This window comes from Triticum dicoccoides, chromosome 6A (genome assembly GCF_002162155.2).
Source record: "Triticum dicoccoides isolate Atlit2015 ecotype Zavitan chromosome 6A, WEW_v2.0, whole genome shotgun sequence".
NCBI classification, from domain to species: Eukaryota; Viridiplantae; Streptophyta; class Magnoliopsida; order Poales; family Poaceae; genus Triticum; species Triticum dicoccoides.
Genome location: NC_041390.1, coordinates 49,000,184 through 49,011,211, shown reverse-complemented (window position 1 = coordinate 49,011,211; position 11,028 = coordinate 49,000,184). Strand labels below are relative to the sequence as shown.

The 11,028-nt window shown below is 40.4% G+C and overlaps 1 long non-coding RNA gene across 1 annotated transcript; it reads left to right on the top strand.

Moving 5' to 3' along the window:
• Positions 1–9,163: 9,163 nt before the first annotated feature.
• LOC119314672 lies at positions 9,164–11,028 on the top strand. The gene is made up of 5 exons (XR_005152407.1): positions 9,164–9,746; positions 10,222–10,378; positions 10,464–10,598; positions 10,731–10,847; positions 10,932–11,028. It is a non-coding gene; the product is annotated as an uncharacterized LOC119314672 (long non-coding RNA).

Below are 11,028 nucleotides of genomic sequence, written 5' to 3'. Positions count from 1 at the left end.
GAGAAATAGTAGTAGATGCAGGCAGGAGTCGGTCTACTTGTCTCGGACGTGATGCATATATACATGATCATACCTAGATATTCTCATAACTATGCTCAATTCTGTCAATTGCTCAACAGTAATTTGTTCACCCACCGTAGAATACTTATGCTCTCGAGAGAAGCCACTAGTGAAACCTATGGCCCCCGGGTCTATCTTCATCATATTAATCTCCCAATACTTAGTTATTTCCTTTGCTTTTTTACTTTGCTTTTATTTTACTTTGCATCTTTATCACAAAAATACCAAAAATATTATCTTATCATATCTATCAGATCTGACTCTCGTAAGTGGCCGTGTATGGATTGACAACCCCTTATCGCGTTGGTTGCGAGGATTTATTTGTTTTGTGCAAGTACGCGGGACTGGCGCATAGCCTCCTACTAGATTGATACCTTGGTTCTCAAAAACCGAGGGAAATACTTACGCTACTTTTCTGCATCATCCCTTTCTCTTTGGGGAAAACCAACGCAGTGCTCAAGAGGTAGCAAGAAGGATTTTTGGCGCCGTTGCCGGGGAGGTTCGCGCAAGTCAAGATTTGACTCCCGACAATGAGCCATTTCTGGCGCCGTTGCCGGGGAGGTCTACGCAAAAGTCAATATACCAAGTACCCATCACATACCCTTATCTCCCGTATTACATTATTTGTCATATGCCTCTTGTTTTCCTCTCCCCCACTTCACCCTTGCCATTTTATTTGCCCTGTCTCTCTATCCTCCCTCTCTTTCCCATTTGCCTCTTTTTGCCCACTTTTTGTTTGTTTGTGCGTTAGTTCGTTTGCTTGTCATTATGGCTAGTCCCTTATCTTCTCTGCTGTCTCCCAAAAATGAAATTCTAAATTTTAAGCAAAGGGAGGGAGAAAATCTAAAACACGCTTCGTATAGAATTTGCAATGCTCAAAATAGATCTACAAGGAAGCAATCTACTTCCGTTCTTCTTCGCAATTTTTATGTAGGAGTTACTCCTTGGCACAGATATGTCCTTGATACTATTACTGGAGGGAACTTCTTGGGTAGCCATACGGTTGATTCTTATAATGCTATGATAGATTTGTTTGGATCACCCCCTCTTTTGGTTAATGGAACTGTATTAACTTTGGAGCATGTAATGCAAAGACTTGAAATTATTGAAAATAAGGTTGCTACCGTAAAGTTAATTCAAAATTTGGATAAAAAGATCCACAACTGAAACTCTCAATATGGATATAAAGTAGGAGTCACTTTGAAAAATATTAAAGAGAAGGAACCCATAGTTAATGAGAAAATAAATCACGATCCCACTAGAATCGATAAACTTGAGGATATCATTACCAACTTGGGAACCGCTTTTTCTTCCGTAAAGAATACTCCAAGTCCTCCAACTAAAATTGCCAAGCTTATGTATGTTCCTAAAAATAAGGGTGAATCCTCTAGTAAGGAAACTGCGGATCTCAAATCTATAAGTATTCATCCCAATCTTTTTGCTATCATTAAGGAACCATTTGTTACAAATGAATTTTTCGATCTTGTGCCTAAAAATTTGATAATTAATAAAAGGAAATAAATTCCTAAAGATGGTAGATGCCTCATTGAAGAATTGCCAACCAAAGATGGCAATACATAGATCTATCCTTGCTTGTTATGCCTAGCTATGGGCGTTAAACGACAGCGCTTGTTGGGAGGCAACCCAATTTTATTTTATTCCTTGCTTTTTGCTCCTGTTTAGTAATATATAATTTATATAGCCTCTGTTTTGGTTGTGTTTTTTGTGTTTAATTAGTGTTTGTGCCATGTAGAACCGTTGGGAAGACTTGGGGAAAGTCTTGTTAAACTTGCTGTAAAAACCAGAAACTTTAGCGCTCACGAGAACTGCTGCCATTTTTATTTTGAAAGTGATATTTAGTTAATTATTTTTGCACATGATTAATAGATAAATTCCTCACGTCCAGAAATTTATTTGAGAATTTTTTGGGTTCCAGATCTTGCGCTAGCTACAGATTACTACAGACTGTTCTGTTTTTGACAGATTCTGTTTTTCGTGTGTTGTTTGCTTATTTTGATGAATCTATGGCTAGTAAAATAGTTTATAAACCATAGAGAAGTTGGAATACAGTAGGTTTAACACCAATATAAATAAAGAATGAGTACATTACACTACATTGAAGTGGTCTTTTGTTTTCTTTCGCTAACGGAGCTCACGAGATTTTCTACTTTGAGTTTTGTGTTGTGAAGTTTTCAAGTTTTGGGTAAAGATTTGATGGATTGTGGAACAAGGAGTGGCAAGAGCCTAAGCTTGGGGATGCCCATGGAACCCCCAAGATAATCTAAGGACACCTGATGACCCACAAGTATAGGGGATCTATCGTAGTCCTTTCGATAAGTAAGATTGTCGAACCCAACGAGGAGCAGAAGGAAATGATAAGCGGTTTCCAGCAAGGTATTCTCTGCAAGTACTGAAATAAGTGGTAATAGATAGCTTTTGTGATACAATAATTTGTAACGAGCAACAAGTAACAAAAGTAAATAAAGTGCAGCAAGGTGGCCCGATCCTTTTTGTAGCAAAGGACAAGCCTGGACAAACTCTTATATAGAGAAAGGCGCTCCCGAGGACACATGGGAATATCATCAAGCTAGTTTTCATCACGCTCATATGATTCGCGTTCGGTACTTTGATAATTTTGTATATGGGTGGACCGGTGCTTGGGTACTTGCCTTACTTGGACAAGCATCCCACTTATGATTAACCTCTATTGCAAGCATCCGCAACTACAACAAAAGTATTAAGGTAAACCTAACCATAGCATGAAACATATGGATCCAAATCATCCCCTTACAAAGCAACGCATAAACTAGGGTTTAAGCTTTTGTCACTCTAGCAACCCATCATCTACTTATTACTTCCCAATGCCTTCCTCTAGGCCCAAACAATGGTGAAGTGTCATATAGTCGATGTTCACATAACACCACTAGAGGAGAGACAACATACATCTCATCAAAATATCGAACAAATACCAAATTCACATGACTACTAATACCAAGACTTCTCCCATGTCCTCAGGAACAAAAGTAACTACTCACAGAGCATAAACATGTTCATAATCATAGGGGTATTAATATGCATATAGGATCTGAACATATGATCTTCCACCAATTAAACCAACTAGCATCAACTACAAGGAGTAATTAACACTACTAGCAACCTTCTAGCACCAATCCCGGACTTGGAGACAAGAATTGGATACAAGAGATGAACTAGAGTTTTGAGAGGAGATGGTGCTGATGAAGATGCTGATGGAGATTGCCCTCTCCCAATGAGAGGAGCGTTGGTGATGACGATGGCGATGAATTCCCCCTCCGGGAGGGAAGTTTCCCCGGCAGAACAGCTCCGCCAGAGCCCTAGATTGGTTCCGCCAAGGTTCCGCCTCGTGGCGGTGGAGTTTCGTCCGAGAAGATGGCTTCTTATTTTTTTCCATCGAAAGACTTCATATAGCAGAAGATGGCCACCGGAGGGCCACCAGGGGGGCCACGAGGTAGGGGGGCGTGCTGTAGGGCGCGCCCCCCCACCCTCTTGGGCAAGGTGTGGCCCCCTTGGTGAATCTCTTCCACTAAGTATTTTTTATATATTCTGAAAACGTCTTCCGTGAAGTTTTAGGACTTTTGGAGCTGTGCAGAATAGGTCTCTAATATTTTCTCCTTTTCCAGCCCAGAGTCCCAGCTGCCGGCATTCTCCCTCTTCATATAAACCTTGTAAAATAAGAGAGAATAGGCATAAGTATTGTGACATAATGTGAAATAACAGCCCATAATGCAATAAATATCGATGTAAAAGCATGATGCAAAATGGACGTATCAACTCTCCCAAGCTTAGACCTTGCTTGTCCTCAAGCGAAAAGCCGAAATCGAAAAATATGTCCACATGTTTAGAGATAGAGGTGTCGATAAAAATAAAATACGGACATGAGGGCATCATGATCATTCTTAGAACAACAATTTATATAATTCTTGTCATATGATTTCTTATGCTAGAGTAATAATTCAATCACAATTTCAAGTATGAATCATCAACTTCATTGAGAACTAACAATCTATAATCTCAGTCATTGGAGCAATTGCAATTTATCGTAACATGGGAAAGAGTCAATATATAAGAGCTTTTCAGCAAGTCCACATACTCAACTATCATATAATCTTTCACAATTGCTGACATTCACTCAATACTTATGGGTATGGAGTTTTAATCGCACACAGAGAAAGATAGGGGCTTATAGTTTTGCCTCCCAACATTTTACCTCAAGGGTAATGTCAACAGTAATAGTTCATGAAAACTCACATCCAATTAGCCATATATACCAGGATCTTTCCAACATACTGTGCTTGCCAAAGGAATAAAATGTAAAAAGAAAAGGTGAAGATCACCATGACTCTTATGCAGGGTAGGAGATAAAAGTAAAAGATAGGCCCTTCGTAGAGGGAAGCAGAGGTTGTCATGCGCTTTTATAGTTGGATGCACAAAATCTTAATGCAAAAGAACGTCACTTTATATTGCCACTTGTAATATGGACCTTTATTATGCAGTCTGTCGCTTTTATTTCTTCCATATCACACGATCGTATAAAGCTTATTTCTCCCACACTAATAAGTCATACATATTTAGAGAGCAATTTTTATTGCTTGCACCGATGACAACTTACTTAGAGGATCTTACTCAATCCATAGGTAGGTATAGTTGACTCTCATGGCAAACTGGTTTAAGGGTATTTGGAAGCACAGGTAGTATCTCTACTTGGTGCGATGAATTTGGCTAGCACGAGGGGAAAGGCAAGCTCAACCATGTTGGATGATCCATGATAATATAATTTATCTTAGATGTAAGAAAACACAACCCATTATGTTGTCTTCCTTGTCCAACGTCAACTCTTTTAGCATGTCATATTTTAATGAGTGCTCACAATCATAAAAGATGTCCAAGATAGTATATCTATATGTGAAGACCTCTATTTCTTTATTACTTCCTATTAATTGCAACAATGACCAAAACTATATTTGTCAACCCTCAACAACTTTTATCCATCATACTTTTTCTATGTGAGCTCATTACTCTCCATAAGACTCACATGATCTCTTTGTTTCTTTTTATTTCTTTTTCTTTTCTTTTATTCCCTTAGGATCATGGCAAAATAATCAAGCCCTTGACGGTAAAGATAATCAACACTAATCTTTATTATATAGCTCACGGACTCGATTACATAGAGGAATTATAAAGCAAAACTCACAACTAGATCATACTAAGAACTTTTATTCTACTAGATCAAGATATTACCAAAAGGATCGAACTAAGAAAAATGGTAAAGATAAAAGTGATGGTGATATGATACCGGGGCACTCCCCCAAGCTTGGCAGTTGCCAAGGGGAGTGCCCATACCCAGGTGACTATGTCTCTCTTTTCGTGGGTGGTGATGTGATGTTATTGGCGATGATGCCCCTCAGGATATGATTCTCCTCCTCGAGCTTATTGACTTGCTGCTTGAGGTCCGTTATTTCCTTTCGGAGTTTTCTTGTAACAGCCAAAGCTCCCTGCACCCAAGGGTGCTGCATATCTGCGGGAGAACCAGTGACACTCTTTTTCATATTCTCATAAGAAAGAAATCTAACATTGTAAGGGATAACCGAGTTTGGAATAGTCGAGCTCTGCAGTTCTCCCATTGTGAATCCAGCTCAGAAGCGGGGAGTGACTTCTTGATCCTCTTCCATGGCATCTATCCTTTTCAATTCGGCCTCCATATCTTCCTCCGTTGCTGGCCCAGAGAGGTCAACATTGTTGTTTGTCATTGATCTCGGTGCCAGGTGAGACACCCACCTCTCCCCGACCGACTCTTGCGAAGACATCTTGCTCTAATCTGCAGCAGCAACAGCTCGAAACACAAAACAAATAATTGCGTGATACGGGAGTCAAAACCTCCGGGAGATTATATAATGAATTTTTACCGACCAAAATACGTGTCGTGTACGAAAACGGAGTCCGGAGAGCATACGAGGTGCCCACGACGTAGGGGGCGCGCCCAGGGGGGTAGGGCGCGCACTCCACCCTCGTGGAGCCCTCGTGTCCTTCCCGGACTGCTTCTTATATTTCTATTTTTCTAAATATTCTAAAAAGGAGAAATATTGCCTTAAAACGGTTTTGGAGTCAGTTTACTTACCGTACCACATACCTATTCCTTTTCGGAGTCTGAAACGTTCCGGAAAGTGTCCCTTATTTATTCCTCCGGGGTTATGGTTTCAATAATATTGGTTTTAACATTTATGGGATTACCTGAGATATAATGTTTGATTCTTTGACCGTTCACCACCTTTGGATTTGTGCCTTTGAAGTTGTTGATTTTTATGGCACCGGAACGATAGAGCTCCTCGATAACGTAAGGACCTTCCCATTTAGAGAGAATTTTCCTGCAAAAAATCTTAAACGAGAGTTGTATAGCAATACATAATCACCTACATTAAACTCACGCTTTTGTATTCTTTTGTCATGCCATCTTTTAACTTTTTCTTTAAACAACTTGGCATTTTCATAGGCTTGGATTCTCCATTCATCAAGTGAGCTAATATCAAATAACCTCTTCTCACCGGCAAGTTTGAAATCATAATTGAGTTCTTTAATAGCCCAATATGCTTTGTGTTCTAGTTCGAGAGGTAAGTGACATGCTTTTCCATAAACCATTTTATACGGAGACATACCCATAGGATTTTTATATGTAGTTTTATAGGCCCATAATGCATCATCAAGTTTCATGGACCAATTTTTTCTACATCTATTAACAGTCTTTTGCAAAATTAATTTGAGCTCTCTATTACTCAATTCTACTTGACCACTAGACTGAGGATGATAAAGAGATGCAATTCTATGATTAACATCATATTTAGCTAGCATTTTACGGAAAGCACCATGAATGAAATGTGAACCACCATCAGTCATTAAATATTTAGGGACTCCAAATCTTGGAAAAATAACTTCTTTAAGCATTTTAATACGAGTGTTATAATCAGCACTACTAGTTGGAATAGCTTCCACGCACTTAGTAACGTAATCAACAGCAACTAAAATATGTGTATATCCATTAGAGGAAGGAAAGGGTCCCATATAGTCAAAGCCCCAAACATCAAATGGTTCAATAACGAGCGAATAGTTCATAGGCATTTCTTGACGTCTACTAATACTACTAATTCTTTGACATTCATCATAATATAAGACAAACTTACGGGCATCCTTGAAGAGAGTAGGCCAATAGAAACCAGATTGCAATACCTTATGTGCAGTTCTATCTCCATCATGGTGTCCTCCATAAGCTTTGGAGTGACACTTGCGTAGGATCTGTTCCTGTTCATGCTCAGGTACACAACGTCTAATAATACCATCTACTCCTTCTTTATAAAGATGTGGGTCATCCCAAAAGTAATGCCTCAAATCATAGAAGAACTTTTTCTTTTGCTGGTATGTGAAACTAGGTGGTATAAACTTAGAACAATATAATTAGCATAATCAGCATACCATGGAGCAGTATGAGAAGCATTTATGACATTTAGTTGCTCATCACAAAAGCTATCATCAATAGGTAGTGGGTCATCAATCACATTTTCTAACCTAGACAGGTTGTCTGCAACGGGGTTCTGAACTCCCTTTCCATCAACAATATGCAAATCAAATTCTTGTAGCAAGAGAACCCATCTAATAAGTCTAGGTTTAGCATCTTTCTTTTCCATAAGATATTTAATGGCAGCATGATTAGTGTGAATAGTTACTTTAGAATCAACAATATAAGGTCTGAACTTATCACAAGCAAATACAACTGCTAAGAATTCTTTTTCAGTAGTAGCATAATTTCTTTGAGCATTGTCTAGGGTTTTACTAGCATATTGAATAATGTTTAATTTCTTATCAACTCTTTCTCCTAGAACAGCACGTACAGCATAATCACTAGCATCACACATAATTTCAAAGGGTAAATTCTAATCAGGTGGTTGAACAATAGGTGCAGAGGTTAACGCTTTCTTAAGTATTTCAAATGCTTCTACGCAATCATCATCAAAAACAAATGTTATATCTTTTTGTAATAAATTAGTTAGAGGCCGAGAAATTTTTGAGAAGTCCTTAATGAACCTCCTATAAAATCCGGCATGACCAAGGAAACTTTTTATACCTTTGATGTCCTTGGGACATGGCATCTTTTCAATAGCATCAACCTTGGCTTTATCAACTTCAATACCTCTTTCATAAACTTTTCGCCCCAAGACAATACCTTCATTAACCATAAAGTGTCACTTTTCCCAATTGAAGACAAGATTAGTTTCTTCACATCTCTACAAAACTCGATCAAGGTTTCTCAAGCAATCATCAAAAGAAGATCCATAGACGGAAAAATCGTCCATGAAAACCTCACAAATCTTTTCACAAAAGTCAGAGAATATAGCCATCATGCATGTTTGAAAGGTAGCAGGTGCATTACATAGACCAAAAGGCATACGTCTATAAGCAAAAGTACCAAAAGGGCATGTAAAAGTAGTCTTTGATTGATCTTTGGCTGACACAGGTATTTGAAAGAAACCAGAATAACCATCTAGAAAGCAAAAATGTGTATGTTTAGATAATCTTTCTAGCATTTGATCGATAAACGGTAAGGGGTAATGATCCTTTTTAGTTGCCTTATTTAATTTACGGAAATCAATTACTATCCTATAACTTGTAATAATTCTTTGAGGAATCAATTCATCTTTATCATTAGGAACGACAGTAATACCTCACTTCTTAGGGACACAGTGGACAGGGCTTACCCACTGACTATCAGCAATGGGATAGATTATACCTGCCTCAAGGAGCTTTAGTATTTCACTACACCACAACCCTTAATTAGGGGCAGTTAAATGCCGGGAGAAATATCTGAATAAGGGCATACTGTCTGCCGGGAATCATATAACTGCCGGCAAAATTACTTAAAGGCAAGTAAACTGCCGGTAGAAGTATACAAACGAGGGCAGCCATACTGCCGGGAATAAAGACTACTTTTCACGTCATAGTATCTGCCGGCGCAACTAAAGCCCGAACATTATCTGCCGAGGAGTGAAATAACTGGGCCGAGCGCCCAAAGCCCGAATGTTTCACACAAAGGAATCTCAGCCGCACCCTAGCTAGTCCGCAGCCTGCCCCAAATCACAACCTCATCCAAATTGACCTGCCCTAGCTTCCACCCCGACCACCTCCGCCGCCGAGCACCTTCCGCTGTGCCCGACCACCATTCGCCACCCCCAAGCATCCTGCCGCAGTGCTGGATCCCTCCCCGACTATTGTCGCCAGCCACCCTTCGCCTCTTTGTTCCAGACTATCTGCACAAGGACGGTAAGGGAGTGAGACGCGATGGGCGGAGGAGGACGAAGTCGTTGCCCACACCGCGGATCTACCGCGGGGATGCGGCAAGGAAGGACGCGGTTGCGCGGCCCCCGGATCCGGCGAAGGACGTGCGCAAGAGGGGGCCAACAGGGCGCGGGGCACAACTCCAGATCCGGGCGGCCCGAGCGGAGCGTGAAGCTAGGAAGCGGGCATATGCTTATGGTGGCCACCTTCGTTGCAGCTGGCGGCAACGGCATGATTGTAGTTTGGCGGCTAGGTTTGGGTGCCCCGGTGTCACCCCTGCAAGTGACACGGAAGTGAGCGACCAGGAACCAGAAGATGCCAACAGCCTGGTAACATATGGATTTCTCCTCTCTTCTAGTAGATAATCCAGATTGTTTTGTCTTTCGTGAGCTTTTGTGCTGATGTGTGATCCAAAATTTGGACACTTACATGGTACAAACAATTGGATCCTTATAGCAATTGTTTGACCCATGTGCTAGAAGGATCTGCTGTAGTTTATTTAATTAGTGCTATACCAGTTTACATCTACTTGGGAAGTTTTCATCAGCTGTACTTAAACTACTATTTACAGTCTCACACGAGCTAGTATTATTGTAGCAGACATTACATTCTCTAAGATGGATATGTGGAATTAGCTAGCAATCAGGTCTTGTACTATCTGGATAAATATGGAGTGACATTTGCGAGCGGTGGCATGGCCTACACTAACGTTCACAAGGCTGATGTCTCTTTTAAAAAACCATGCATTCAGTTGTTGTTTTCTTTGACCTGATCTGATAGCAAGTGTTTTTTATGCATCTTTAGTGAATAAGTTTTTGAGTGGCTGCCTGTCTGGAGCTAGCGGAAGAACAGGCTAGCTGCCAACGCAGAAAGACCAAGGCAGAGAATGAAGGTAGAAGCGAGACAGAATACCCGAGGAAAGTCGACCTTAAGACTTACTTGAGCCACGAGAATATTTCCCGTGAGTTCGAGAGGATGTTCAGTTGCTTCATCACTGGTGACTGTTGTTGTTTTCATTTAATCGATTTCCAACTATATATATGCAGGGCTGGCCCTGGGTAAAAGAGTAGCTGATACAATCCTTGAATCGAATCAGCACGATGAACATGAGAGGCATATAGCTCTAGGTTCCATCGATCTAGCCAGGGGCTCACACCACAACCGCCGTTTGTTCTCCCCTTGTCCGTCTTCTTGTTCTCAGTCCTGCTCCTCTTCCAAAGCACCTAGCATTATTGATTATGCTTGGTTCCTTTGATCACCCTTAATTTTTTCATTATCACTTCCTAATAGATTTCTCATTTTTTTTCCTGCAGCACACTGCCTATAAGTAGTCCAGCCCATTCAGTGAGTAGCGGCAGGGGCAGGCTGGCAGAACATCATCAACCCCATTTGCTTTGCAACCAGGATGGACGCCGCCTCAAAAAGATCTAGTATTTTTTCAGTCCATTTTCTATTTGATCTTTTTATAGTTTGTTTAATTTTGGCTCCCTGATTGGTCTTCTCTCTGTGTACAGTTTGCTCAAATAGGGAATCGAGGACAGCAAGGACCATTGAAGTCCGAGATGTTTGGAATTGGACAATTCAATCTCTACTTTTCTCCTCCAATGATTC